The sequence below is a fragment of the Globicephala melas genome, chromosome 15 (assembly GCF_963455315.2).
Source record: "Globicephala melas chromosome 15, mGloMel1.2, whole genome shotgun sequence".
Taxonomy (NCBI): Eukaryota; Metazoa; Chordata; class Mammalia; order Artiodactyla; family Delphinidae; genus Globicephala; species Globicephala melas.
In genome coordinates this window covers 19480098-19506979 of record NC_083328.1, presented here as the reverse complement: position 1 = coordinate 19506979, position 26882 = coordinate 19480098, and the positions used below count along the sequence as shown (strand labels likewise).

The 26882-nt window shown below is 40.8% G+C and overlaps 1 protein-coding gene and 1 pseudogene across 8 annotated transcripts in view; one reads left to right on the top strand and one right to left on the bottom strand.

The window, feature by feature from the left end:
• Positions 1-543: 543 nt before the first annotated feature.
• The window catches only part of TNRC6A (trinucleotide repeat containing adaptor 6A), a 203106-nt gene continuing 176767 nt past the window's right edge, over positions 544-26882 (top strand). For 3 of the 8 annotated variants that reach the window (XM_060285739.1, XM_060285744.1, XM_060285737.1), the window contains exons 1-2: positions 545-755; positions 9880-9976. The gene's annotated coding sequence lies outside the window, so the exon portion shown is untranslated. Of the gene's footprint in view, positions 756-9879; positions 9977-26882 lie in introns of all 8 variants that reach the window. The other 5 variants (XM_070043777.1, XM_060285740.2, XM_070043776.1 and 2 more) reach the window with 3 other exon arrangements.
• LOC115861112 (5'-AMP-activated protein kinase subunit gamma-1 pseudogene) lies at positions 12066-13044 on the bottom strand (annotated as a pseudogene).

The following is a 26882-nucleotide window of genomic DNA, read 5'->3' as shown; positions in this document are numbered from 1 at the left end:
AAAAAGGACTAGAAGGTTCAGCTGGAGCGGCTCCCCTTCTCCTGCAGCCCCACCGTCTCCCAGCTCCGCCCCACTCCCACTGCTCTGGGAGGAGGCATGGAAGCTGTGGGGAGGGGAGGCCGGCGAGCTGGGCTTTCCAGGACGAGGCAGGATGGTGTGAGCTCAAACGCTCTGCAATTGCTGGAGCAACGGTGGCGACACTTGAGTTATTCACAAAGGCTGGAATGCAAATGAGGTTGGCACTGCTCCAAGTCGCAGTAGCTTAGGAGGAGGGCGAAAGGCATATTACTATTCATCAAGACCCGAGCGTCGCGTGGGCTCTGAGGTTCTCCACCTGCATCCCTCCCTCTATCACTGACTTCTGGGGGAAGGGGAGGCTCCTCCAGAAGCACATTATCTGCCAGTCTGAGAGCTGGAGGTGGGGGCGGGGGTCTGAAGTTAGGCAGATTTGTCTCGTCACATGATGGGGGACCTGTATCACGTGATGACTCCGGTGATGTTGCAGGCAGCATGTGACTCCCAGGGCTACGTGGGCTCAAAAACAATTTAAATCCAAAAACACAAGCAGGTTCCCCTCCTCTCCTTTGCCTTTTGGTCTGGCTCTCCCTCCCTTTGGGTTGGTGCCTGACTGAATGGAAAACCCGTCGTCTTGCAGCCACTAACCCGTGAGCGCCGGGTACCTGGAGGCCAGGCCCCTCTGCAGGGGGTCCCCCCCACCCCACCTCGGGAGCTGTGCCTCATCATTCTGAAGCCTGGTAAGTTCCTGAGCACTTGGAGCAATTGTGTGTGAAGCCGTCCTAGACTGCCTCATTAGCATGCACAGGCACCCTGGTTGGGCGCGTTGGAAGGAACGTGCCTGCCGGCTCTGGCCCCGCCAGACGCAGGCTTCCTGGGACCAGTGCTGCGCGGCTGTGCCGGGGCGGCATGTGCACTCCATCTCTCTTCTCCCTGCCTTCCCGGCCTCCTCTTCCGACATCCCTCTCCTGTCTCAGCTTGCTCCTCTGAGCCTCTCTCTTCTCAACCTCTCTTACTTCTCACCTCCTCCCTCTCCACCCCCTCTTATTTTCTCTTTTCATTCACCCCCACCTTCTGTTTTTCTCTCTCCCACGCCTTGTCTTAGGAGTTCCTCTCCCCTCGCCTTGAAACATTTTTTTGGGGGGGGGGTACCTAGATTTTATGTTCTTTCTGTCCAGAACCTGAAGGCCCAGCTTCTGAGGACTTGGTGGTTGGAAATCTACTAACGGCCCCTCTGGAGATGATTTTCTTACTAAGACAATGCAGAGGGCCCAGTTCCTGTCATGTATGTGTGTGCGTGTGCGTGTGTGTTAAGGGTGATTGATGTATTTCCCATCAGAACTGTTTCTTGAGTGTATGTTTGCGGCTCCAGATCCCTGCTCAGCCAGGGGATCATCAAGAGACAGGAGGGGCAGTTACAGTGGTTAGGAGACCACGTCCTCTGACCCCAGATGTCTGACTCTGTGCAAGAAGTCGGGTCTTAAAGCAGGAATCAAAATCCAGTGCTCAATGCATAGGGGCTCATTCAGTTGTCACAAGGCACCCCACAGAGATGGCTTACAGTTTGAGGCTGCACCTTGGTGGAACGAGCAGAGCATTAGCTGAGAAACTAGCCACAGGGAAGGCAAAAGTAAATTTAATCATGGCAGTGTCTGTAGCCTCATAGGAAGGAGATGTTGGCAGTGTCAGAAGCTCCTGGTTCACTGTTCTCCAGGTATGCTGACACCTGTTCAGCAAGAAATAATTAAAAATTACTGAGCATAATCCATCTAACAATTCAATGAGGAGGTGCTATTTGTATCCCCATTCTAGAGATGGGAAAACTGAGGCACAAAGGAGTTAGTTATGTCACTCAGTTCGTAAGTGATGGAGCTAGGATGTGAGCCCAGGCAGCTTTTCTCCAGAGCCTGCACTGTTAACCACTATGATAAACTGCCTCAAAAAATATCTATCCACATCCCTATGTGACAGGTGGTATGCAAGGTTTGGGGCTACATTTGTGAACAAACAGAGACATCCTGTTCTCGTGAAGTTTGCAATCCAGTGGAAAAGGCAGCTAATAAACATACCATCACACAAGACAATATATCGTTTCAAATTAGGGTATTTGCTAAGAAGAAAAATAATAGGGTAGCATGAGAATATATAACTGGAGACATACTTCCGTTGGGGGGCGAAGGGGAAGAGTTGGTCCAAGAAGTCCTCTCTGCTGATGTACAATAATATTTAAGCTATGACTTGAAAGAGGAGCAGGAGTCAACCAGGTGAAGAGCCAGAAAGAGCATCCCAGGTAGAGGGAATGGCATGTGTAAGGGCCTCGGTGTGGGAGAGAACTGGGTCCACTTCAAGAGCAGCAAGAACGAGTGGGACAATAGGAGGTGAAGCCGTCCAGATAATGTGGGTCACAGTAGGCCTCGCTAAAAAGACTTGGGTTTCATCCCAGGATCAATGAACAACCATTAAAGCATTTTAAGTAGGGAAGTAGCATAATTGGATTTGCAATATGAAAAGACTCCTTCCAGAGGTGTATCTGTTAGTTTTTGCTGTGTTACAAAGCACCCCAAAACTTAACAGCTTAAAACAACAATCATTTATAGGTCATTATGCAGCAAGTTGACAGCTGCAGCTGGGATCATCTGGACAGGAATTCTGTTCTTTTTTTTTTTTTTTTGCGGTACGCGGGCCTCTCACTGTTGTGGCCTCTCCTGTTGCAGAGCACAGGCTCCGGACGCGCAGGCTCAGCGGCATGCGGGATCTTCCCGGACCGGGGCACAAACCCGTGTCCCCTGCATCGGCAGGCGGACTCTCAACCACTGCGCCACCAGGGAAGCCCAGGAATTCTGTTCTTGCGTGGCTTCACTCATATAGCTAGTTAGCTGGCAGGCTGGCTGGCGGTGGTTGATATTAGATGTTCTCACTCACATGTCTGCTAATCGGCAGAGGCCACTGAAACTGACCAGGCCATGTGTCTCCATAGCTAACAAGCTAGCTAGCTCAGTTGTCTTCGTATGATGGCTGAGTTCCAAATTCAGCAAGAGAGGGTAAGCCCCAATGCACAAGCACTTTTCAAACATCTGCTTGCATTGTGTTTGCTAATGCTCCATTGGCCCAGACAGGTTACATGGTCAAGCCCAGATTCAAGGGATGAAGAAATATACCTCTTGACAAGAGGCGTTATAAAATACTGTGTCTCTTTGCTTCCAGCCTACTACATGAATTCAGAATGGTAAGCTGGATACTGTCTTCCTCTACTATGGGAAGAACTGAAAGCCAAGAGGAAATTTGGAGCCAGTTTTGCTCTGATTAGAGATGAGCTTAGACCTGGTCATATATCAGACTTTATTATCTGCTTAGAACAAGCAGGGGTCTGAGCATCTCTTTTGGACGTGAATCAGGAGAGGGTAGAGAAAGCGGTGTAGAAATGTCGAAATGTCTCCTCATGGGGTTATCTGGGAATGACTTGGAGTCCAAGAAGACTTTGTGATTGTTACCCTAGAATGACATTTGGGCCATATGGAACTTGGAGTGTGTTTCAGTGTTCTCGGCAAGACAACAGTGTGTGCAAAGGCCCTGAGGCAAGGAAGCAGGTGGCTTGTTTTGGGAAATAGGAGACATTAGTTTAATGTAATTGCAGTGAAAATGGCATGGAAGTAGACAGATTAGAAAAATATTCAGGAGGTAGAAAGAACAAGCCTTGCTGATGGATTTGATAGGAGTTTAAGAAAAGGGACTTAAACTTGGTAATATCATTTCCTAAGGTGGAAAGATTAGGAGAGGATCAGAATATTTTGGTGGGGGAAAGGGAGCAGGCAGGAAAAAATCTAGCATTCTATTAACTGGGTCAAAAGTTGCTGAGACATTGAGTAAATTGAGGACAGAAAATTGTCTATTCAAGTTGGTAACATGGAGATAGCTGAAGACTTTGACACGAGCAATTTTGGTGGATTGGTGATAATGGAAACCAGATTGGAGTGTGTTAAGGAGTGAATAAAAGTAAATAAACTGTGAAAGAGAGCACAGAAATCAAGCACCATTTAGATATGGGTCAGGGTTGGGAATCTATCTTGATTTTATGTTTGCTTTAAAAAACCAGAAACAGGAACCTGTAGATTATGTAAACTGTTGGAGTGGTCCAGTTGAAAGGGAGAGAGGGGAATGGGATCCAAAGTGTATGTGAATGAATAGGTGCTGATAGATTTTTATTTTTTTAAAGGAAGGAATAATGAGAAAGAAGATGGAGCAGATACATGAAGGCTTCTAGATTTTGATATTGAGAGGATGAAGAGTTTCCTATCTGCCAACTTTTATTTTCCCAGTGAAAGGGGATTAGTAGAGAGAAAGGAGATGAGAAGAGGGAGGAGGTAAAGATATAAAATGGTCATTTTGGAAATAAGCATCTTGAAGAGAGAAGTAGGGTTGCTGGGCAAAGCAGAGTGCCTACTGAGAACAGAGAGCATGTATTTAAAATTGTCTCATTTTCTCCAGTAACATTTAAGTGCTTGGGTTCAAGAACCTGGAGATGGTGGAGTGCAAGTCGGATGGAAGTTTTGCTGAACAAGTTCCACAGGGGAGAAAAGGACGAGGATGTTGAAGGGGGTTTTAAGGGAATGATTGTCCAGGTGAGCCAGAGAATACAAGCTGGACCAGAATGGGAATGGAACCAGGAAGGAATGATGGAGGATGAGTGAGTGGTAAGCTCAACAGAATAGAGGTTATGATGAGGTGAAAGACTGCATTCTTGGAGGTAGTCCAGCATCAGCATCACATGGGAGCTTGTTAGAAATGTAGAATATCAGGCCCCAACCTAGATATTCTGAATCCAAATCTGCATGTTAACAATCCTCAGGTGACTTGTATGTACACTGAAGATTTAGAAGCAATGATCTAGATTGTCTTGTGAAAAACAAATGGTGCTGAGAATTTCCTGGTGGTCCAGTGGTTAGGACTGCATACTCTCACTGCTGAGGGCCTGGGTTCAATCCCTGGTCGGGGAACTAAAATCCCACAAGCTGCGCGTTACAGCCAAAATAAGATAAACAAAATAAATGGTGCTATTCTGGGCAGAGTGAGAAGGTAATGAACCCCAAAATGTCACACTCACTTCTATATTTATTTTCCCTTTCAAAACAGATCTTGATTTAGCAGAAGTTCTTCTTTAAAATTTTGTCCTGGTTTTTATTTTATTTTAATTTTTATTATGCAATATCTCAAATGTATATATAAATATAGTGAAAACCAGTATACCAACATTAGTTTCAATAATTTTCAACTCATGACCAATCTTGTTTTCTCTATACCATCCCTCCACCCCACCCACTGCCGCCACCAAACAGGATTATTTTGAATCAAATCTTAGACGTGATAAAATTTCATCTGTAAATATTGGAGTGCAAGTCGGGTTGAAGTTTTGCTGAACAAATTCCACAGGAGAGAAAAGGGCGAGGGCGTTGAGGGGGATTTCGAGGGAATGATTGTCCCTTAAAAGACAAGGGCCCCCTTTTAAAACATAACCACTGTGTCATCACTGCTTCCCAATAAAATCAAGAATAAATTCTTGTTATCATCAGATATCCAGATAGTGTTCACATATCTGCAGTTGTCATATTTGTAGTAATTTGTTTGTTTGAATTAGCATCCGAACAAGGTCTGTACCTGGCAATTGGTTAATATGTCTCTCACATCTTTTGTAATTTATAGGTTCCTGTTCATCTCTTTTTTTTTCCTTGAAATTTTGTATTAAAGAAACAAGATGATTTCTCCTCTAGATTTTCCCAAAGTCTAGACTTTACTGATTGTTTGCTCAAGGTATCGTTGAATATGTTCCTCTAAATACCTCTAGGTAATTAGACCTAAAAAGAATTGCTTTCAAAAAAACTTCTATGGTGAAATGTATCACACATGAAACATGTATGTATAAATACATACATATATACATACAGCCTGAAGAATAAAAATGTCCTTGTAACACCTACCTAGTGCCTTAGAAGCCCTCCAATAACATCTCTCTTCATCTTCCCTAGAGGTAACCTCTATCTTGACTTTTATAATAGTAATTTTTCTGCTAGATTTATTACATATGTGCGCATCCCTAACCAATATATTAGTTTTTCCAACTTTTTGAGTTGTAGATAAATGTAATCAGATCATAGATATTCTTCTATGACATTTATTTTACTCAATATTTTATTTTTGAGATTCATCTGTGTTTGTGTATGTTCATTCATTTTCACGGATGTATAGTAATCCACCAAGTGAATGTGCTACAATTTATTCATCCATTCTACTCTTGATGGGCATTTGGTCTTGTACATGTCTTACGGACTTGTACAAGAATTTCTCTAAGCTATATACCTAGGAGTGAAAGTGCTGGATCATAGAGTATGCATAAGTTCAGTTTTACAAGAAAATGCCAAACTATTTTCTGCAAGTTAATTTTTTTCCTTTCCTATCCTTACACCTTTTAATTTTTGTTGTCATTGCCTCATTGTACCAGCTAAGCCTTCTAATACAATATAATAGAAATAGTGAAAGTAATTATCCTTGTCTCATTCTGATCTCGAAGGGAAAGCATTCAACATTACACAATTAAGTAACTGATTTTTTTTTTTTTTTGGTTGAATGGGGTTTTTTAGAATTTTATCTCTTATCACATTAAGAAAATTCCTATTTTTCTTTGCTTGGAGTTTTTAAATATGAATTGTTTTTGAATTTTATCGAATACTTTTTCTGTGTCTTCTGAGATGATAAAATGATTTTCCTACTTTATCCTTTTAGTGTAGTGAATTATATTGTTGAATTCTCCCTTTTTTTCCAGCTTTATTGACATATATATACATTTGTTTAAGGTATACAATGTGCTGATTTGATACACACACATATATATACTGTGAAATGATTACTACAATATGCTTAGTTAACACCTTCATTCTTCCATGTAATTACCTTTTTGTGTGTGTAGTGATAACATTTAAGATCTACTCTCTTAACAACTTTCAAGAATATAATATAGTATTGTTAAGTCTAGTTACCAAAACTTATGCATCTTAGAACTGGAAGTTTGCACCCTTTAACCAACATCTCCCCCATTCCCCGCATGCCCCAGCCCCTGTCAACCATCATTCTACTATTTTTTAAAAAAAATATTTATTTATTTATTTTTGGCCGCGTTGGTCTTCGTTGCTGCACGCAGGCTTTTTCTAGTTGCGGCGAGTGGGGGCTACTCTTCGTTGTGGTGCGCGGGCTCCTCATTGCAGTGGCTTCTCTTATTGTGAAGTATGGGCTCTAGGCACACAGGCTTCAGTAGTTGTGGCGCACAGGCTTAGTTGCTCTGTGGCATGTGGGATCTTCGCGGACCAGGGATTGAACCCATGTCCCCTGCATTGGCAGGCAGATTCTTAACCACTGCGTCACCAGGGAAGTCCCCATCATTCTACTATTTTTATGAGTTTGAATTTTTTAGATTCCACATATAAGTGAGAACATGTAGTATTTGTCTTTCTCTATCTGACTTATTTCACTTAGTATAATGCCCTTAGGGTCCATCCATGTGTTACAAAAGGCAGGATTTCCTTCCTTTTTATGGCTGAATAATATTCCAGTGTGTATGTGTGTGTATGTGTGTGTGTGTGTGTGTGTGTATCACATTTTCTTTTTCCTTTCATACACTGATGGACACTTAAGTTGTTTCCATGTCTTGGCTATTGTGAATAATGCTGCAATGAACATGAGGGTGCAGATAACTCTTTGCGACAGTGATTTCATTTCTATTAGATATATATTCAGACGTGGGATTGCTGGATGATACGGTAGTTCTATTTTTAATTTTTTGAGGAATCTCCATACTGTTTTCCATAGTGGCTCCACCAGTTTACATTCCCACCAACAGTGCCCCAGGGTTTCCTTTTCTCCACAGCCATACCAACACTTGTTGTCTCTTGTCTTTTTGTTAATAGCCATTCTAACAGGTGTGAGGTGATATCTCATTGTAGTTTTTATTTGCATTCCCCTGATGATTAGTGATCTTGAGCATCTTTTTATGTACCTGTTGGTCATTTGTGTGCCTTCTTTGGAAAAATGTCTATTTAAGTCCTTAGCCCATTTTTAAATCAGGTTATTTGTTATTTTGATATTGAGTTATACAATTTCCTTATATATTTTAGATATTAATCCCTGATCAGATAGATGGTTAGCATAATTGGGAAAAGAATTTGAAAAAGAATAGGTACATGTATATGTATAACTGAATCAATCTACTATGTACCTGAAATTAACAAAACATTGTTAACTGTATGCTAACGTAAAATAAAAAAATTTTAAAAGATAGTTAGCAAATATTTCCCCCCATTCTGGAGGTTGCCTTTTCATTTTGCTGATTGTTGCTTTTGCTGCGCAGAAATTTTCAGTTTGATCTAGTCCCCCTGTTGATTTTTGCGTTTGTTGCCTATGCTTTTGTTGTCATATATTAAAAATTGTTGCTAAGACCAACGTCAAGGAGCTTTTTCCCTGTGCTTTCTTCTTGTAGTTTTAAAGTTTTGGATCTTCTATTTAAATCTTTAATCCATTTCCAGATAATTTTTGTGGGTTGTATAAAATAGGAATCTAATTTTATTATTTTGCATGTGAATATCCAGTTTTCCCAGCACCATTTATTGAAGAGACTGTCCTTTCCCTATTGAGTATTCTTGGCTCTCTCGTAAAATATTAGTTGACTGTATATGCATGGGTTTATTTCTAGGCTCTTGGTTCTTTTTCATTGATCTATGTGTCTGTCATTATGCCAGTACCAAACTGTTTTATTACTATAGCTTTGTAATAAATCAGTAAGTGTAATGCCTCCAGCTTCGTTCTTCCTTCTCAGAATTGCTTTGCCTCTTCAGGGTCTTTGTGATTCCATACACATTTTAGGATTGCTTTTTCTATTTTTGTGGAAAATGCATTGGGATTTTGATAGGGATTGCATTAAATCTAGAAATGCCTTTGGGTAGAATGAACTTTTAACAATATTAATTCTTTTGATCCACAAACACAGGATATCTTTCCATTATTTGTGTCTTCCTCAGTTTCTTTCATCAATGCTTTATAATTTGCAGTGTACAGACCTTTCACTTCCTTGGTTAAATTTATCCCTAAGTATTTTATTATTTGTAATGCTACTGTAAATGGGATTGTTTTCTTTACTTCTTCTTCGGATAGTTAATTGTTGTTGTATAGAAGTACAACTGATTTTTGTAGGTTGATTTTGTATCTTCAACTTTACTGAATTCATTTATTAGTTCTAACTTTTTTTTTTTGGTGGAGTCTTTAGGATTTTCTGTATAAAAGATTATATCATCTGCAAACAAAGACACTTTTATTTCTTCCTTTCTGATTTGTATGCTTTTTATTTCTTTTTCTTGCCTAACTGTTCTGTCTAGGACTTCTAGGACTCTGTTGAATAAAAATGTTGAGAGGGGACACCCTTGTTTTGTTCTTAATTTTATTGGGAAAGCTTTCAACCTTTTACTGTTGAGGATGATGTTAGCTGTGGGTTTGTCATGTATGGCCTTTATTCTGTTGAGGTACATTCCTTCTATACCCAATTTGTTGAGATTTTTTATCATGAAAGCATGTTGAATTTTGTCAAGTATTTGTCTGCATCTATTGAGATGATCATATGATTTTTATCTTTCATTCTATTAATGTGGTGTATCACATTTATTGATTTGCATATGTTGAACCATCCTTGCATCCCAGACATAAATCCCACTTGATCATGTTGTATGATCCTTTTACTGTGCTGCTGAATTCAGTTTGTGAGTATTTTGTTGAGAATATTTGTATCTATATTAATCTGTGAAACTGACCTTTGGTTTTCTTTTCTTGTAGCATCCTTATCTGGCTTTGGCATCATGGTCATGCTAGCTTGTGAAATGAACTTAAGAGTGTTCTGTCCTCTTCAGTTTTCTGGAAGAGTTTGAGAAAGGTTGGTGTTAATTCTTTAAATGTTTGTTAGAATTCATCAGGGAAACCATCTGGTCCTGGAATTTTCTGTGTTGGGAGGTTTTTGATTACTGATACAATCTCCTTACTTGTTATTGGTCTGTTCATATTTTCTATTTCTTCATGATTCAGTCTTGTTAGTTTGAATGTTTCTAGGAATTTATCCATTTTTTCTAGATTATCCAATTTGTTGGCATATAATTGCTCATAGTAGTCTCTTATGATCCTTTGTATTACTGTGGTATCAGCTGTAATGTCTCTTCTTTCATTTCTAATGTCAATTATTTGGGTCCTCTCTTTTTTTCTTAATTAGTCTAGCTAAAGGTTGGTCAATTTTGTTTATCTTTAAAAGAAACCCAGCTCTTAATTGTGTTATCTTTTCTATTGTTTTTCTGGTCTTCATTTCATTTATTTCTGCTCCAATCTTTGTTATTTCCTTCCTTCTGCTAATTTTGGGCTTAGTTTGTTCTTCTTTTTCTCGTTCCTCAAGGTATAAAGTTTTGTAATCTTTCTTTCTTTTTTGGGGGGGTGGTTCTTGTCATTTATTAAAATTTAATTTAATTAATTTAATTTTTTTAACATCTTTATTGGAGTATAATTGCTTTACAATGGTGTGTTAGTTTCTGCTTTATAACAAAGTGAATCAGCTATACATATACATATATCCCCTTATCTCCTCCCTCTTGCGTCTCCCTCCCACCCTCCCTATCCCACCCCTCTAGGTGGTCACAAAGCACCGAGCTGATCTCCTGTGCTATGTGGCTGCTTCCCACTAGTTATCTATTTTACACTTGGTAGTGTATATATGTCCATGGCACTCTCTCACATCGTCCCAGCTTACCCTTCCCCCTCACCATGTCCTCAAGTCCATTCTCCACGTCTGCGTCTTTATTCCTGTCCTGCCTCTAGGTTCTTCAGAACCTTTTTTTTTTTTTTTAGAGTCCATATATATGTGTTAGCATACAATATTTGTTTTTCTCTTTCTGACTTACTTCACTCTGTATGACAGTAATCAAGACAGTATGGTACTGGCACAAAAAGAGAAATATAGATCAATGGAACAGGATAGAAAGCCCAGAGATAAACCCATGCACATATAGTCACCTTATCTTTGATAAAGGAGGCAAGAATATACAACGGAGAAAAGACAGCCTCTTCAATAAGTGGTGCTGGGAAAACTGGACAGCTACATGTAAAAGAATGAAATTAGAACACTCCCTAACACCATACACAAAAATAAACTCAAAATGGATTAAAGACCTAAATGTAAGGCTAGACACTATAAAACTCTTAGAGGAAAACATAGGCAGAACACTCTATGACATAAATCACAGCAAGATCCTTTTTGACCCACCTCCTTTGGAAATGGAAATGAAAACAAAAATAAACGAATGGGACCTAATGAAACTTAAAAGCTTTTGCACAGCAAAGGAAAACATAAACAAGATGAAAAGACAACCCTCAGGATGGGTTCTTGTCATTTTAATTAGGTTCACCATGAAAAGCAATAACCTCAGCTAACCACTCTGCCTTCTTCTTTCACCAACTCCCATCTCCCTTCACATGCATACAGCATAGACACCCCAAAACCCTCCTCCCAATGATCCACCCCACTCCCATTGTGGGAAGAAATGTCACAAAATGAATTTAGCCTCTTTCACCCAACATGAAACAGGATGAATGAAAATATCTTTATGAAGAGTTCTATGGTGCTGTTATCCTATAGTGGAGTCAGAGGCTGAGATAGAGGCTAAGGCTAAATGAAGCCCAGGGATCTCTTAGAGATCAGAATTTTCTGGGGGGGCACAGAGTTTGCCCAGAAAGGGGGGTATGAATAAGAGGGTAGGAGCTAGAATGGGCTAGACTGAAAGTTTTTCTGAGTACTGTGAGGTTAAGGACACCTAAAAATTTATTCTCCTTCCTTTCCCCATGCATTCTCCAGCTCCCAGGTAGAAGGGTAGGGGGGCTCCTGAGCACGGAACAGTCACCAGGTTTTATCTGTGATTCCCAGAGCTTTAGGCAGGCAGTGAGTGAGGCACATCCGCTGGTGCTGCCTGCCCTCTTCCCTCAGCTCAGGGCTGCTTCTCTCTGCCTGTAAGCACTAGGTCCTACAGGTTGTCAGATAATGATACAATTCCCTTGACCACATCACTCTCATCCACCACTGCAAGCTGGTGAACCTCTGCTCCCACCAGCCTATTGATGATGGTCTCCAGAGTCTCAGGCAGGTAGCACTTGAGGACACATTTATAGTAATGTGACTGATGTCGCGGGGCTTTGGCTACAGATACACCTAGGTTGTTGTAGGTCTTTTCTGCTGCCTGATAGATAGCATCAAACTTGTAAAAGATGTTTACCACATGACCTTTCGCATTCACCACTGGCAGGGCTGAGAACTGGTGCTGTACAGAGATGCCCAGAGCCACATACAGCAGATCATAACAGTGTTGGCATAGAAGCTGATTTGTAGCTCTTCCAGAGACTTAGACGTGAACTCTGGCTTGGGAACTTAGTGATAAACAATTTGAGGAACTTGAGACTGCATTTGTGGATGAGGATGTACAAGATGTTGCCTGATTCTGGGTTAACAACTGGCAGCCTGTGGATCTTGTTTTGAATTAATGAAGAGACAGCATCAAACATGCTGGCATTAGGAGAAATGCAGGCAAGTGGTTTAAGGAAGTCCTGTATGTACACCTCCTTGCAAGTTTCTGTCTTGTGTTCTTCCAACTCATAGATCTGTACCAAGGCTGATTTATAGTAACGGTGCAGGATATTGATGAAATCAGTGGTAGTCCACATGCCCACAAGTCCTTGCTTTTTGCTGTCCCAGAAAGGGGCAGCTTGTATACCATTAGTCACCAAAGCAAAGAAAGCATTCTTCACCTGCAGGGAAGTAGCAAATACAACCAAATTGGAGCTTGTGAGAATCAAGTCATAGCAGCAAGAGACTCTATAAAGGAAGTGTATATGCTGTTGTTAGATTCTGGGGTCTCTTGAGGACGCTCATTTTTCCAGAGTTGGAAACTCTCAAGACGTGGCCATCTCCATTGCAAGAGGCACTGGCTGGGTTCATTCACTTTAGGAACCTTGCTTTTTTTTAAATAGAGATGTTTATTGCATTAAACTTCCCTCTTAGAACTAGTCTTGCTGCATCCCATAAGTTTTGGTATGTTGTATTTTTGTTTGTGTCAAGATATTATTTGGTTTCTCTTTTGATTTCTTCTTTGACCTATTGGTTGCTCAAGAGTGTGTTGTTTAATTTCCACACATTTGTGAATTTTCCAGTTTTCCTCTTGTAACTGATTTCTAGTTTCATATCAGTCAAAAAATATACTTGGTATGATTTCAGTCATCTTACAGTTGCTATTTGCTAGGTTTGTGTTGTACTCTAACATATGATCTATCCTGGAGAATGTTCCATGTGTGCTTTAGAAGAACGTGTATTCTGCTGCTGTTGGGTAGAATATTCTATACATGTTTGTCAGGTCTATTTGGTCCAAGGTGTAGTTCAAGTCCAACGTTTCATATTTATTTTCTGTCTGGATAATCTATCCATCATTGAAAGTCGGGTATTGAGGTCTCCTACTATTATTGTAGTGTTGTCTATTTCTCCCTTCACATCTACTGGTATTTGCTTAATATATTTAGGTGCTCTGATTTGGGTTGTCTATATATTTACAGTTGCTGTATTTTCTTTATTAATTAACCTCTTTATCATTATATAGTGACCTTCTTTGTCTCTTGTTAACACTTTTGACTTCAAGTCTATTTTGTCTGATATAGGTATAGCCACTCCTGCTCTCTTTTGGTTTCCATTTGCATGGAATATATTTTTCCACCCCTTCAGTTTGAGCCTGTTCATGTCCTTAAGTCTGAAGTAAGTCTCTTGGAGGCAGCATAAAGTTGGTTTCTGTTTTTTAATCCATTCAGCCACTTTGTGCCTTTTGATTGGAGAATTTAATCCATTTACATTGAAAGTAACTATTGATAGGTAAGTACTTACTAATGCCATCTCATTAATTGTTTTCCAGCTGTTATGTAGTTCCCTTTTTCCTTTCTTTCTCTTTTGCTGTCTTTCTTTCTGTACTGGTGATTTTCCATAATTAAATGCTTTGACTCCCTTCTCTTTATCTTTTGTGTATCTACTGTAGGTTTTTGCTCTGTAGTTATCATGAGTATTAAATAAAACATCTTTTGGACATAACAGTGTATTTGAAGTTGATAACTTAACTTTGACTGCATACAAAAGCTCTATTCTTTTATTCCCACCCTATATTTTATGTTTTTGATGTCACAATGTACCTCTTTTATATTGTATATTCACTAACAAATTATTGTAGCTATTGTTATTTTTAATACTTTTGTCCTTTAAACCTTTATACTAGAGTTAATTGATTAACACACTACCATATAACAGTATTAGAGTATTCTGAATTTGACTATATACTTACGTTTGCCAGTATCTTTTATATTTTCATGTTATTTCATTTCTGCTTGAAGAACTCGTTTCAGCGATTCTTTTTTTTTTTTTTTTTTTTTTTTTTTTTTTTTGCGGTACGCGGGCCTCTCACTGCTGTGGCCTCTTCCGTTGCGGAGCACAGCCTCCGGACGCCCAGGCTCAGCGGCCATGGCTCACGGGCCCAGCCGCTCCGCGGCATGTGGGATCTTCCCGGACCGGAGCACGAACCCGTGTCCCCTGCATCGGCAGGCGGACTCTCAACCACTGCGCCACCAGGGAAGCCCCAGCGATTCTTGTAAGACAGGTTTAGTCATGATGAACTCCCTCAGCTTCTGTTTCTTTGGGAAAATCTTTCTCTCTCCATTTCTCAAAGACAACTTTGCTAGGTAAAGTATTCTTGACAGTTTTTTTTTTTTTTCTTTTAGTAATTTGAATATATTATCCCACTCTCTTCTGCCCTACAGGGTTTCTGCTGAGAAATTCATTAATAGCCTTATGGGGGTTCCCATATAGGTGAGATTTTTTTTTTCTCTTGCTGCTTTAAAAATTATCTCATTTTCTTTGATTTTAGACAATTTTATTCTACGTTGTCTTGGAAAACATGATTTGGGTGTTGAAATTTTACAGTCACCTATTAGCTTCATGAACTTGGATGTCCAAATCTCTCCCTAGGTTTGGGAAGTTCTCAGCCACTGTTTCTTTAAATAAGCTTTCTTTTCCCCCTTTCCCCCTCTTCTTCTGGGACTCCAATAATGCGTAACCGTTTCTTTTAATGGTATATCATGATTCACATAGGCTTTCTTGACTCTTTCATTCTTTTTCCTTTGACTTCTCTGACTGGATGATGTCAAATGATCTGCCTTCTAGCTCACTAATTCTTTTTTCTGCTTGGTCAAATCTGCCAGAGCTCTCTATTGAATTCTTCAGTTCAATTATTGTGTTCTTCAACTCTAGAATTTCTACTTTTTTTTTAATACATAGTTTCTGTTTCTTTGTTGAACCTCTCATTTTGTTCATGCATTGTTTTCCTAATTTCATTTATTTATCTGCGTTTTCTTGTAGTTCATTGAATTTCTTTAAGAGGATTATTCTGAATTCTTTGTCAGACAGTTCATAGATCTCCATTTCTTTAGGGTCAGTCATTGAAGTTTTATTAGTTTCTTCTGGTGGTGTCATGTTTTCTTCATTATTCACGATCCTTGTGGCCTTGTGTTGGTGTCTACACCTTGAAGAATAGCTTTATAGACTGGCTTCAGTAGGCAAAGCCCTTCACCTGTCAGCCCATCCAGAGATTCTAGGTGATATCCATAAGTGGGCAGGCCTGGTGCCTGGGTCAGCAGGTAGGAAGACCTGGTGCCTGAGTCCTTGGGGGTGGACCTGGAGCCCGGGTTCACCAGGCAGGCCTGGTGCTTGGGTCTGCAGTGATGGGTCTGGGACCAGAGTCTGCATGGTTGGACCTGGATCCTGGGTCCACAGGGGCCAACCAGGTGCTGGGGACCACTAGGGTGAGCCCAGCATCTGGATCCACCAGGGCCAGTTGGTATTTGTCCAGTGAGTCTTCTGCTGGAAGTGTGAATGTATCCCAGCAGGTACACAAGATGATCCACTGGGTAAGGAAGGAAAATAGTGGAACTTCTATTTTTATTTATTCCTTACCTCATTCCTTTTCATTTCCATTTCATGAATGTTTTGTATGTTTTTTGAATGTTTTTCCATACTGAATGTTAATTCAGTAGTACACATACATAAACTATAAATAAATACACACGTTTGCGGGGGTGAAGGTTCACATGTCTACTGCTGAAGTGAGTGTTCAAAAGAGTTTAGAGACCACTGCTCTAAACCACCACCTTCTACTTTCTCTTTTTTTAAATTTATTTATTTATTTATTTATTTTTGGCTGCATTGGGTCTTCGTTGCTGCACGTGAGCTTTCTCTAGTTGTGGCGAGCAGGGGCTACTGTTCGTTGCAGTGCGTGGGCTTCTCTTTGCAGTGGTTTCTCTTGTTGCGGAGCACAGGCTCTAGATGCACGGGCTTCAGTGGTTGTGGCTCGTGGGCTTTAGAGTGCAGGCTCAGTAGTTGTGGCACGCAGGCTCAGTAGTTGTGGCTCGTGGTCTCTAGAGAGCAGGCTCAGTAGTTGTGGCACATGAGCTTAGTTGCTGCAGCATGTGGGATCTTCCTGGACCAGGGCTCGAACCCATGTCCCCTGCATTGGCAGGCGGATTCTTAACCACTGTGCCACCAGGGAAGCCCCTACTTTCTCTTCAGAGAGAATATAACTGATTAACTTACAGCTTCCTTAATTACCAGCAGACCTAATGATATACTCTTGCCACCTTGATAGAGCTGTGTTTTCTAAGTATCCATAAAACAATATCCCTACCAGTTCTTAGAGACAGTGAATTTAGAAATTTTACTTATTATCATGGATCTCACTCTCAGATAGTAAACTGGAGAGGGTAAAATAGAGAATGTGTTCCCTGTGCCTCATGAAGTTAACTAGTTGCTATTATAGATGCAATAAAAAGTAATTCTGTCCTCTGACCAGCTGAGAATAACATTTTAAGGTAAGGAATTGCCTATTCATTGAGGCATAAATCAATAACTGGAGTCGACTAATGATAGACCAGGGAACACTCAGGTACAATGTAGTAAATTATGTTCTGTCATCTTATAATTCTTAATAACTCAGCTGTCACTCTAGACATTTTTGCATCTTTGTCTGGAGAATGGAAAGAAATAAAATTTAGGCTGATATTACAGAAAAGGTAAAAATCTGGGGTGTGGGTGGAAGGAAAGTCTTCATAGAGGAGACTCTTAAATTGGGTGCTGAAGGGTGAATGAAAGTTCACAAGGGTGACGGGGGGAAAAGCGGAGGGCATTCCAGACAGAAGGAATAAGATGGGCACAGACACAGGTGGAAGACATCTTCTCTGGGGAATGGAAGGTAGTGTGGCCTCGCTGAGGCATACAGAGGCTGCGAGCGTTTGTGAGAGAGTACAGGAAGGGGAGGTTGAAGAGGCAGGGTGGGGGCCGGGTAATATAGTCCTTGAGAGTTAGACAAGCCTGGAATCAGATTCCTGCTCGGCGTCTTACTAGCTCTGTGATTTTGAGCAAGTACCTCTGTAATATTCATAATTCCCTATCTGTAAATTCATAATAACAAACTAGTACCTACCTCCTAGGGTTACTGTGAGTTTGAAATAAGAGAATCCCTTTTAAATGCTTAGAAAGGCACCTGATCACATGGCATCATTTAAGGTCTCAGTAAATAGAAAGTGTTGTTGTTGTTATTGTTATACTAATAACAACGTGTGTGTGTATACACACTAATAACAACTATTGTTTTATATGAATCAAGGGACTAGATTGTGAAATGGCTTATATATCACGTCAAAGAGCTCAGGCCTTTTAGGTCAGTGTTTCTAAAATGTGATCAATTAATCGGTAAAACTAATGGTCCTCAAGCAGCTTCTGTGGCGCAAGTAATAAAAAGATATGTTCTTTAAAATTTTATGAATTTGAAATGGAAGAAAAAGTATCAAATACCATTATGTTCTTAATAATGGTTCACACATATGGATGGATCAAATCTGTCAGACACTTAACAAGACGTAGTTAAAATCAGTTACTAGGATATAGTTTATTTTAGCTATATCATTGGAATATTACTGTTTATGTGTGTAAAATTTGCATTTTTTGTTGTTACTATTGTGTTATGTCTCTGATTAACAGAAATAGATTAATGACTAAAAAGTGGTTCATTGAAGTGGAAAAGCAATGATAAAAATAGTAGTATAGGGCTTCCCTGGTGGCGCAGTGGTTGAGAATCCGCCTGCCGATGCAGGGGACACGGGTTCGTGCCCCGGTCCGGGAGGATCCCACATGCCACGGAGCGGCTGGGCCCGTGAGCCACGGCCGCTGAGCCTGCGCTCCGCAACGGGAGAGGCCACAACAGTGAGAAGCCCATGTACCGGAAAAAAAAAAAAAAATAGTAGTATAAACTCTACAATTCAGAAGCATAATTAGTGAACAGGACTTCAGGATCTACTGGGACAAGAGCATCTGTGAATGTGATTATTTCACCCAAGCGGCTGAAAGGGAAAGTGTGAACGGGAAGTGTGGCTATGAATATCTAAAAACTGGATTTTATTGAACAAGGGATTTATTCCCCCTTGCGCACTCTGTATTAGCAAACTCTGTCAGAGAGCTTCGTGGTGCTCTCAGAGATTTTACATCATTTCCAAAATAGCATAACCTTATAGGTCAACCAGTAGTTTTTCTGGGACCAAGCACAAAATAATATTTTCTGGTATGAAATTGATTAATTTTATTTCTAAATGCAAAGACGCCAAGGCAACAGCATCAACAGATACAAGTCATGCTATGGCCAACATGCTTATAAAACCAGCCTCAAATTCAGGACAAATGAAATGCTGAGGAAGAACGCCAAAGTAGCCATAGCAAACCTAATGTCAGGATAGTGTGCTGCATAGCACAGATGGCACACAAAGGTGGTGGCACTATTACTGTTGTACTGATGACAGCCAATATTTTGTTTTACAGTTGAGTGAAACCACTTGTGGGAAAAGAATGAACCGGCTTTTTGCATCTCCGTGGTAGCTATATGAATGAGAAAGACATAATTTATAATTTTGAATTCTCATTATCAATTAATCTAATATTTTTGTGAGATATGATGCAGGTTAGAAGTGTATTTGAGGTAATGCTGACGGAGGACCAGCCATGCGTCCAGCAAAAAAAGGCTTGGTGTGTCAGTATCTATTGCTACAAAATGTAAAACAACTACAAACCCTAGTCACTTCAACAGTAGGAATTGATTAATCTCATGAGTCTGTAGGCCCGTGAGGCTCCTCCCCATCTCAGCTAGGCTCCTCCAGGTGTCATGCTAGAACGTGGGCAAGACCAGCTACATGATTTGTGGAGCTCAGTGCAAAATAAAAATGCATGGCCCCTTATTCAAAAGTTATTAAGAATTTCAGGGTCATGACAGCAGAATATGAAACCAAGCATGGGACTTTTCTTAGCACAGGACCCTGTGTGACTACAAAGGCCCCATAGCCATGAAGCCAGTCCTGGCTGTGGGTGGTGTAGGCAGCTCTGCTCCTCTCAGCTGGGTTCTTTCATGTGTCTGGGTATCAGTACGGCTAGTCTGGGATAGACTTGGCTGGGACAAGTCGGGTAACTCTACTCTATGCACCTCATCTTCTAGCAGGCTGGCCCAAGCATGTTCTTATGGCAAAGGCAGAGGAACAAGAACAAGCAAGCCCAAACGCGCAAGCACTCTTCAGGTCTCTGCTTTGTCACATTTGCTACCATCCCATCGGGCCACAGCAAATCCCACTGGGCCACAGCAAGTCCCATGGCCAGCTCAGAGGTAGAGCGGGAGGGTGCTACCACACTGTGACAGAGGGCATGGACATAAGGAGGGATGAAGGGTTAGGGCCATTTTTGCCATGTACCTCACTTGACCACTCAAAAATAGTTGTATCCAGGTGCTAAAATTGCACGCTGTTTTATTTACCAAGAACAGTTACGCATGCTGATCTTCTCTAAGTGTTGAAGAAGTAACAAACATTGTTAGCACAATCAAATCTCCATCAGGGAGCCCATGTCTTTCCCGTGTGTTTTGTGAAGAAATGGGCGGCGTGTACTAAAACTGTTTCTCCACCGGAAAGCGTGCTGGCTATCCAAGGGGAAGGTACTCATGTGAATAATTGAAAGGAGGGAGGAGATAAGACTTCTTTCTAACACCAATAATGCCAGGGAAAGCCAGAAACCATAAATCTGGGTCATTACCAGTGTTGTAAGGAAATGCTATCTCAGTGATTTCAAGTGGGTGTCAACATGCCCTGGGCAGTAGCTTGAAAAGCTCAAACCTCTCACTTCAGGCCCAACCTCTTAGGACATTCAGTGCCAAGGATAAGATATCAGGAAATTGAACTGTGGTGAAGAGGCTCTGTTAGCAGGCATTGACTCTTTCCTAATACTTGACTTTTTTCATTTTCTGGAGAAAGACATCAACAACATATTATTGGGCATATTTAAAAAACATTCACTATGCCAGAAAACATGGAGAAATTCTTTCCAGAGCTGAACCCAAACAAAAAACATTAGAAATTCATTTGCAACTACCATCCAAGTTAAAACAACCATCCAGCCTTTGAATAAGATATATTCTTTGACTTACTTGCTTGTGAAAGTGGCCTTTAGTGAGAGACTTCACCACTTTTTCTAGGTATAGGTCCCATCCAAATATACACAACCGTCTGTAGGGCCACCAAGCATTTGCTGCCCATAATTCTTAGTTATGCTCTCTAGTTTAGCAGAACAAAATAAATGGAATCTGTCATTAATCCAGATGCACATATATATGTGTGTATGTTATATACTTTAATGATTGATTGCAAATAACAGTATCCCTTTCACTGACTTGATATTTCTCATCATCCTACTTTTGCTATTTCAACTCTCTCTACCCAAACTCAGGATCTGAGTATATTTGAATACTTCTTTTTAGTAGGCCTGGTATACTTCACTATCCAAACTCTTGCTACTTGTTATCCAGAATTCAGGTACCAAGTATATGTATCTCTTGCTCTATGAACTTGATTTCCAAACTCAAACTCAGGAGATAAATAGGCTTGGATAACAAGGGATACTTGAATATTATTAATTTTTAAGTTAATTTATACTAATTTTATTATTTAAAAATTTTATGAATGTTAACCTAAAATTAGAGGTTTTCAATATGCTCCAGGGAGCTAATAAGTAGTTATTAGACACTGAAAGTTTAAGAAATGCTGCTTTCCTTTAGGGAATGAGGGGGTCATTGAAAGATGCAAAGATTTTAAACAGAGGGGAAAATAGGGTCAGATCTGTATTTTCAGAAGATTACTCAGGTAGTAATACAGTGTTGAGTTTAGAAAACGGCACATAAAACTGAATGCTGGCAGACTTGATTTTAACCCTTCTACAAATACTCGCCGGTACTGAACGCCAGTAACAGGGCTCAGATTTGGGGATACAAAAGTGGAAAGACTGCAATGGGCCTCTTGTCCTGGATCCAGCCTAGTGGGAGTGATCACTATTCAAACAAATTACCCAAAGATTAAATTAAAATTGTGCTAAATCTTGATGAAGAATGGAGATAGAAACCATTCTTAGAGAAAGATGAGACATGGAGGTGAGAGAGGAAGGAATTAAAAGATGATTCTGCATTCCTGGTTTAGAGCCTGAGGTAATTAACGAAGAAAAGGAATTTAAGAAGAGGAGCGTTGGCGTCTTTTGGTAATTAAGTTTTGGACATGATGAATTTGAACTGCCTCTTAGGCATGTAGTATAGTTGTCCAGAAGGCAAGTGTGTATATAAACGTGGAGAGAGAAATCTGAGCTGCAGATACATATTTGGGGATATAGGATGGACTGGTAGCCATGGAGATTGACTCAGCTTGTCCACTGTCCTTAATAGCTTCTTCTCTGGCCTCAGTCAAGCCCATAGACAACTGTTTCTGTAGGGCAGGATATTTTTTTTAACCAGTTTCCATCTCCTTAACCTCCACTTTGAACCTACCCACTTTGGTTTAGTTTTTATTGTTTTCTAATGCCTTGAATCTATATTTCCATTATGGAATTTGTTTTTCTCTTTGGTTGCCCAGCTTCCATTCACTCTACTTCTGCTAACAGCTTCTGGGTTTTGCCTGAGGCTCCAGCTCTCCCCCACACTTTCATCCCATGTAGTTCTGGCAGTATTGACTGCACCCCGAGTTTGGGGCAGGGGGTGGGCATGCCTGTGATGTAGGCCTGGCCAACCAAAGTCTCCTGGTCACAGTGATTAGCTCAGGGTTAAGCACATGATCACAGTAGAAGAAAAGAGATGCCATGAAGGTTTTGCTGAGATATCTGGCATACACTCAAGAGTTCTTTCCCTCTTAATATAAACCTAAAAGCACATAGGGATAACATTACTACAGCAGTCCTGTAGCCACAAGGAATTCGAGAACAGAGCCAATACTAAGATAGGAAACCCGAGAAATGAAGGAAACTTGGATCTCAGTGATCTAGTTGAGTTCTTTTACTTTGAGAATTTAACCCATTAACATTGATCGTGATTACTGTTTCCTCCCATTGAATTTGTTTATTTTTATTCTTTTAGTACAGTGGTTCTCAGATACATATGTCCCCATCCCAGAGATTCTAATTCATTTGGTCTGGGGTGTGCTCTGGCCATCAGTATTTTTAAACCTTCCCCATGTTGTATATGCAGCCAGGTTTGAAAATCCCAAATCTAGCAGTCACTCTTGATTTTTTAAATGTTTTATTATAAAATACCTTATGTACAGAAATATAAGACACTCAGGGAAAAAAAACATAAAGCAGACAAAATAGCATTTTTACGTTGAGAAATGAAATATTTCCTGCACCCCAGAAGCCTCCTGCCTGACCCATTCCAATTCATCTTAAATCTCCTGTCAGATATCTTCCCATCAGTATCTAGATTGACTTTGCCTCTACAGCCCCCTTGGAATAATTCAAGCCATAACCTACTTTCAGACCCTTTCCTGCCCCCTCCAATGTTGAAATCTTATGAAATTCTAGTTCCAGTTTTTAATTTTTCTCACAATAAACATATCCACATTTATTTAGATATAGTCATAAGTTTTACTAGTGTTTATAAACACTATGTTTCTTGTATCCACCACTCCTTTCTCTAGAACTTGCAGTGTTGGAAGCTGGAGCATTGTTAGTCCAAATGAGGATCGCTGTTCTTATTTCCGGAGCCAATTCCTGGGATTTTAAGGGATGGGGTAAATGTACGGCCAGACCAGGTAGTTTATATTCCAGGGGTCGAGATATTCTATCCTTCTTGGTAGGTAGCTGAGTATTCTCCAGGGCACTGCTTGCCTCCTTCGGCTGCCCCTGCAGTTATTCTGAAGCATCCTACCTTGGAGAGCTACCCATGTAGCAATGACAGGACCAGGCACTGGGGACAACCTTTTTCTTCCTCCCCAACCTCAGTCCCTATTGTTTTGGATGCCCCGTTAAAAAGACTCTGCTTCCCCATCCAGGCCAGCCTTCAAGTTCAGGGCCTTCTCCAAGAAAGGTATTTATTCCCCTATTCAAAAAGTAGTCCTGGGGTCTTTATCCTGGGAACTTTATCTGCCTTGAGCTGCCAGCTAGAGGGCGATATCTGATCCAGCCAGGCCAAATGCAGCCCTGTATTTAATTACTTTAACAACTGTCCAGGCAGACCTCTCTCTCTCTCTTCTACTTGTTTACTCTAATCTTGGATTTCCCCCTGGATTCCTTGGGAAGAGCTACCTTCCCTCAGGAGTGTTTAGTGTCAAGTTTCTCTACCCTAGTTTTGCCGTTGATTGGAACCCTTATATATTCTATCTTACAGGAATTCTTCATCATTTCTGATTTACTAATAGGACTCTTTCTTAGTTTTGGCAGTTATAGATCTAAATGCAAAATTTGCCAGACCATATAGATATTATATATATAAATAATATATATTAAATATAAATGGTTTTGTATATGTAAATAATGCATATTTTTCTGTCATTTTAGTGGAATTTTGGAACATGGAAGGTAGATACCTGTGCTGAGAATATAAAATGGTGAGACTGGCATAAGATGGCATCTCATAGGGAACAGCCATATTTTTAGCATCTAAATTTGGGCCTTAGTGAGTACAAGAGTATACTTACAATTACTTGTATTTTAATTAATGCTCAATTTGCTAAATTTTTAAATGTAAAATCCCAATTTTCCCTAAGCCTTTAACATATAACTCACAGATGATATTGTTGTATTTGTAAGTCTTATCTAAAGTTAGACTCATTTTCATTTGTTCTTATATCAGTGCTAACTTAGCTTGTAAATTTGACATAGTAAATTCTCCTAAATATTTAACATCACTTACAAACTTGATTAATAACATTCCCTTAGCTTTGGCTTTTTTTTTTTTTTTTTTTTTTTGCCGTACGCGGGCCTCTTACTGTTGTGGCCTCTCCCGTTGCGGAGCACAGGCTCCAGACACGCAGGCTCAGCGGCCATAGCTCATGGGCCCAGCTGCTCCGCGGCATGTGGGATCTTCCCGGACCGGGGCACGAACCTGCGTCCCCTGCATCGGCAGGCGGACTCTCAACCACTGCGCCACCAGGGAAGCCCAGCTTTGGCATTTTTTTTTCCAGCTTTGACATTTTTAACCACAATTACAGATTTGATTCTCTTCAGTGCTTCAAACGTCTTACAAGGCAGACTTATAAATGAAACAAACAAAATTGCTAAGCACTGAAACACTATTTACAAACCTAATAAATCTGAAATTGTTTACTAATCCAGAAGTTTTTAAGCATTCAGTTTTAGTCTAAGTCAATCAAATTCTCTTAACTATTTTTTAATTAAAGTCACAAATCTTCTTACATCAATCAAATTCTCTTAACCCAACTTTCTGCCTGCTTCACCTGTTTGTACCCTGGTAACTGAAGGTAGCAGAGGAAAAACATGCATGATTAAGCTTATTGGTTTTGCTTTAAATTTATGTCCATAAGTCTCTAGTAAGCTCCTAGTACTGCCTCTAATATTACATTTCCCTAATATATTTACTCTCCTGTTTTCCCAGGTAGCTTTTTTTTTTTTTTGAAAAAGGGGAGGATGGTTATTTATTAGCCTTTTTTCATCTTTTGAAATTTTTTTTTTCTTTTGGCTGTGTCACACGGCTTGCAGGATCTCAGTTCCCGACCAGGGATTTAACTGGGATATGGCAGTGAAAGCCCGGAATCCTAACCACTAAGCCACCAGCGAACTCCCTAAGATTATTATTATTTTTAATTATGGTAAAATACATAATAATATAAAATTTACCATCTTAACCATTAAGTGTCTCAGATAACTTTTCACAACTTGTCTCTCCCTACTCTCAGTGGATGATCTCATTTGCTAAGTAATTGTAAACATTAGAAGCAATTAGAAAAGAATGATTTTTCTTCCTCCCACTGCCAGATTTACGAGGCTACCTACATCTGTGCCCTTTGAATCCGCTCTCCCTCATCTAATAGTGGAAGAACTGTCCGTACCAATCTCTCCCCCTGAGGCTTAGATCCTGTCCCTCTCACCTGCTGAAGGACTGTGGGCCCAACATTATCCCCATCCTCTCCTCCACTCATCCTTTCCATCACCATGCAAAAGTGCTGTCTTTAAAAAGCAAAAAGACTAAGTTTTCTTTGGCTTTTCCTTTCCTTCCAGCTACTTCCCCATTATAGGAAAAGTCCCTCCAAAGAGCTGTCTACACTGCTTTCTCACCACTTCACCTCATATTCCCCATTCTCTCTTTAACCCACTCCAGTACTGCCCCTAAGCCCCATGCTTTAGAGGACCCCACTCGGGCCCCCCTCAGGCTATGCCCCTCCCCATGAGGGGAACACAAACCTTTGGATTTGCCGCCTCCCCAGACCTCACTCAGGATGCCTAGGACCCTGTCTAAATGGTCCCAAACCAGCTCCCAGGGCCTATTAGGGGCTGTTCCCCAGATCCAAGGGATGTGGTGTATATATCTCTACACCTCAGAGATGGCTGTTGACTAGGGTGGAGGGTTGGGGAAGCATGTGTAGGTGGAACTTGGATATTCAATCTGGAGGGAGAGAAGAAAAAGCTGGGGGAGCAGGTCAGGATACCAGTTCTCTCTATGCCAGTTCCTTCTGGTAAGGAACTCAAGGAGTTGGAGAATTCTAAATTTGAATCTCGCCTTCCAATATGTAATAAATACGATAATATTTTATTTAGCAGTTTGCTTGACTGATAAAATTTAAATATTTAGACGTGTGATGTGTAGACCTCCACTTGTACTTTTGGCCCCATGATTGCCCTCTCCAATCAGATTTTTACAAGTCCCATGAATCCTCTCTAGTGAAGGTCGCCGATGACCTGCAGTTTGCCAATCCAATGCCCACATCTCTGTCGTCATCTTCCTCAACCTCTCAGCAGCATTTGACACAATGAATCACTTTCTTCTCCTGTGTTCCACAGCACCAAAATCTTGGCCTGCCTCCTGTTCCGTCTTGGTTTGGCCCGTTTGTTTTTTCCTCCGCCTCTTCCCACTTGCCCTAAATATGCCCCAGGGTTCAGGCCTCAGACCTCAACATCACTCCACTTAAATCCTTTCCTCTGTTATCTGAGGTCTCATGTCCGTAAATACCACCTGCGGCTGGGGTCCCCACCCCCTGGGCCTCGGACCGGCAGTGGTCCACGTTCTGGTGGGAACCGGGCCACACAGCAGGAGGTGAGCCATGGGCCAGTGAGCGAAGCTTCATGTGCCGCTCCCCATGGCTCTCATTACCTCCTGAACCACACCCTTCAACCCACATCCGCGGAAAAACTGTCTTCCACGAAACCGGTCCCT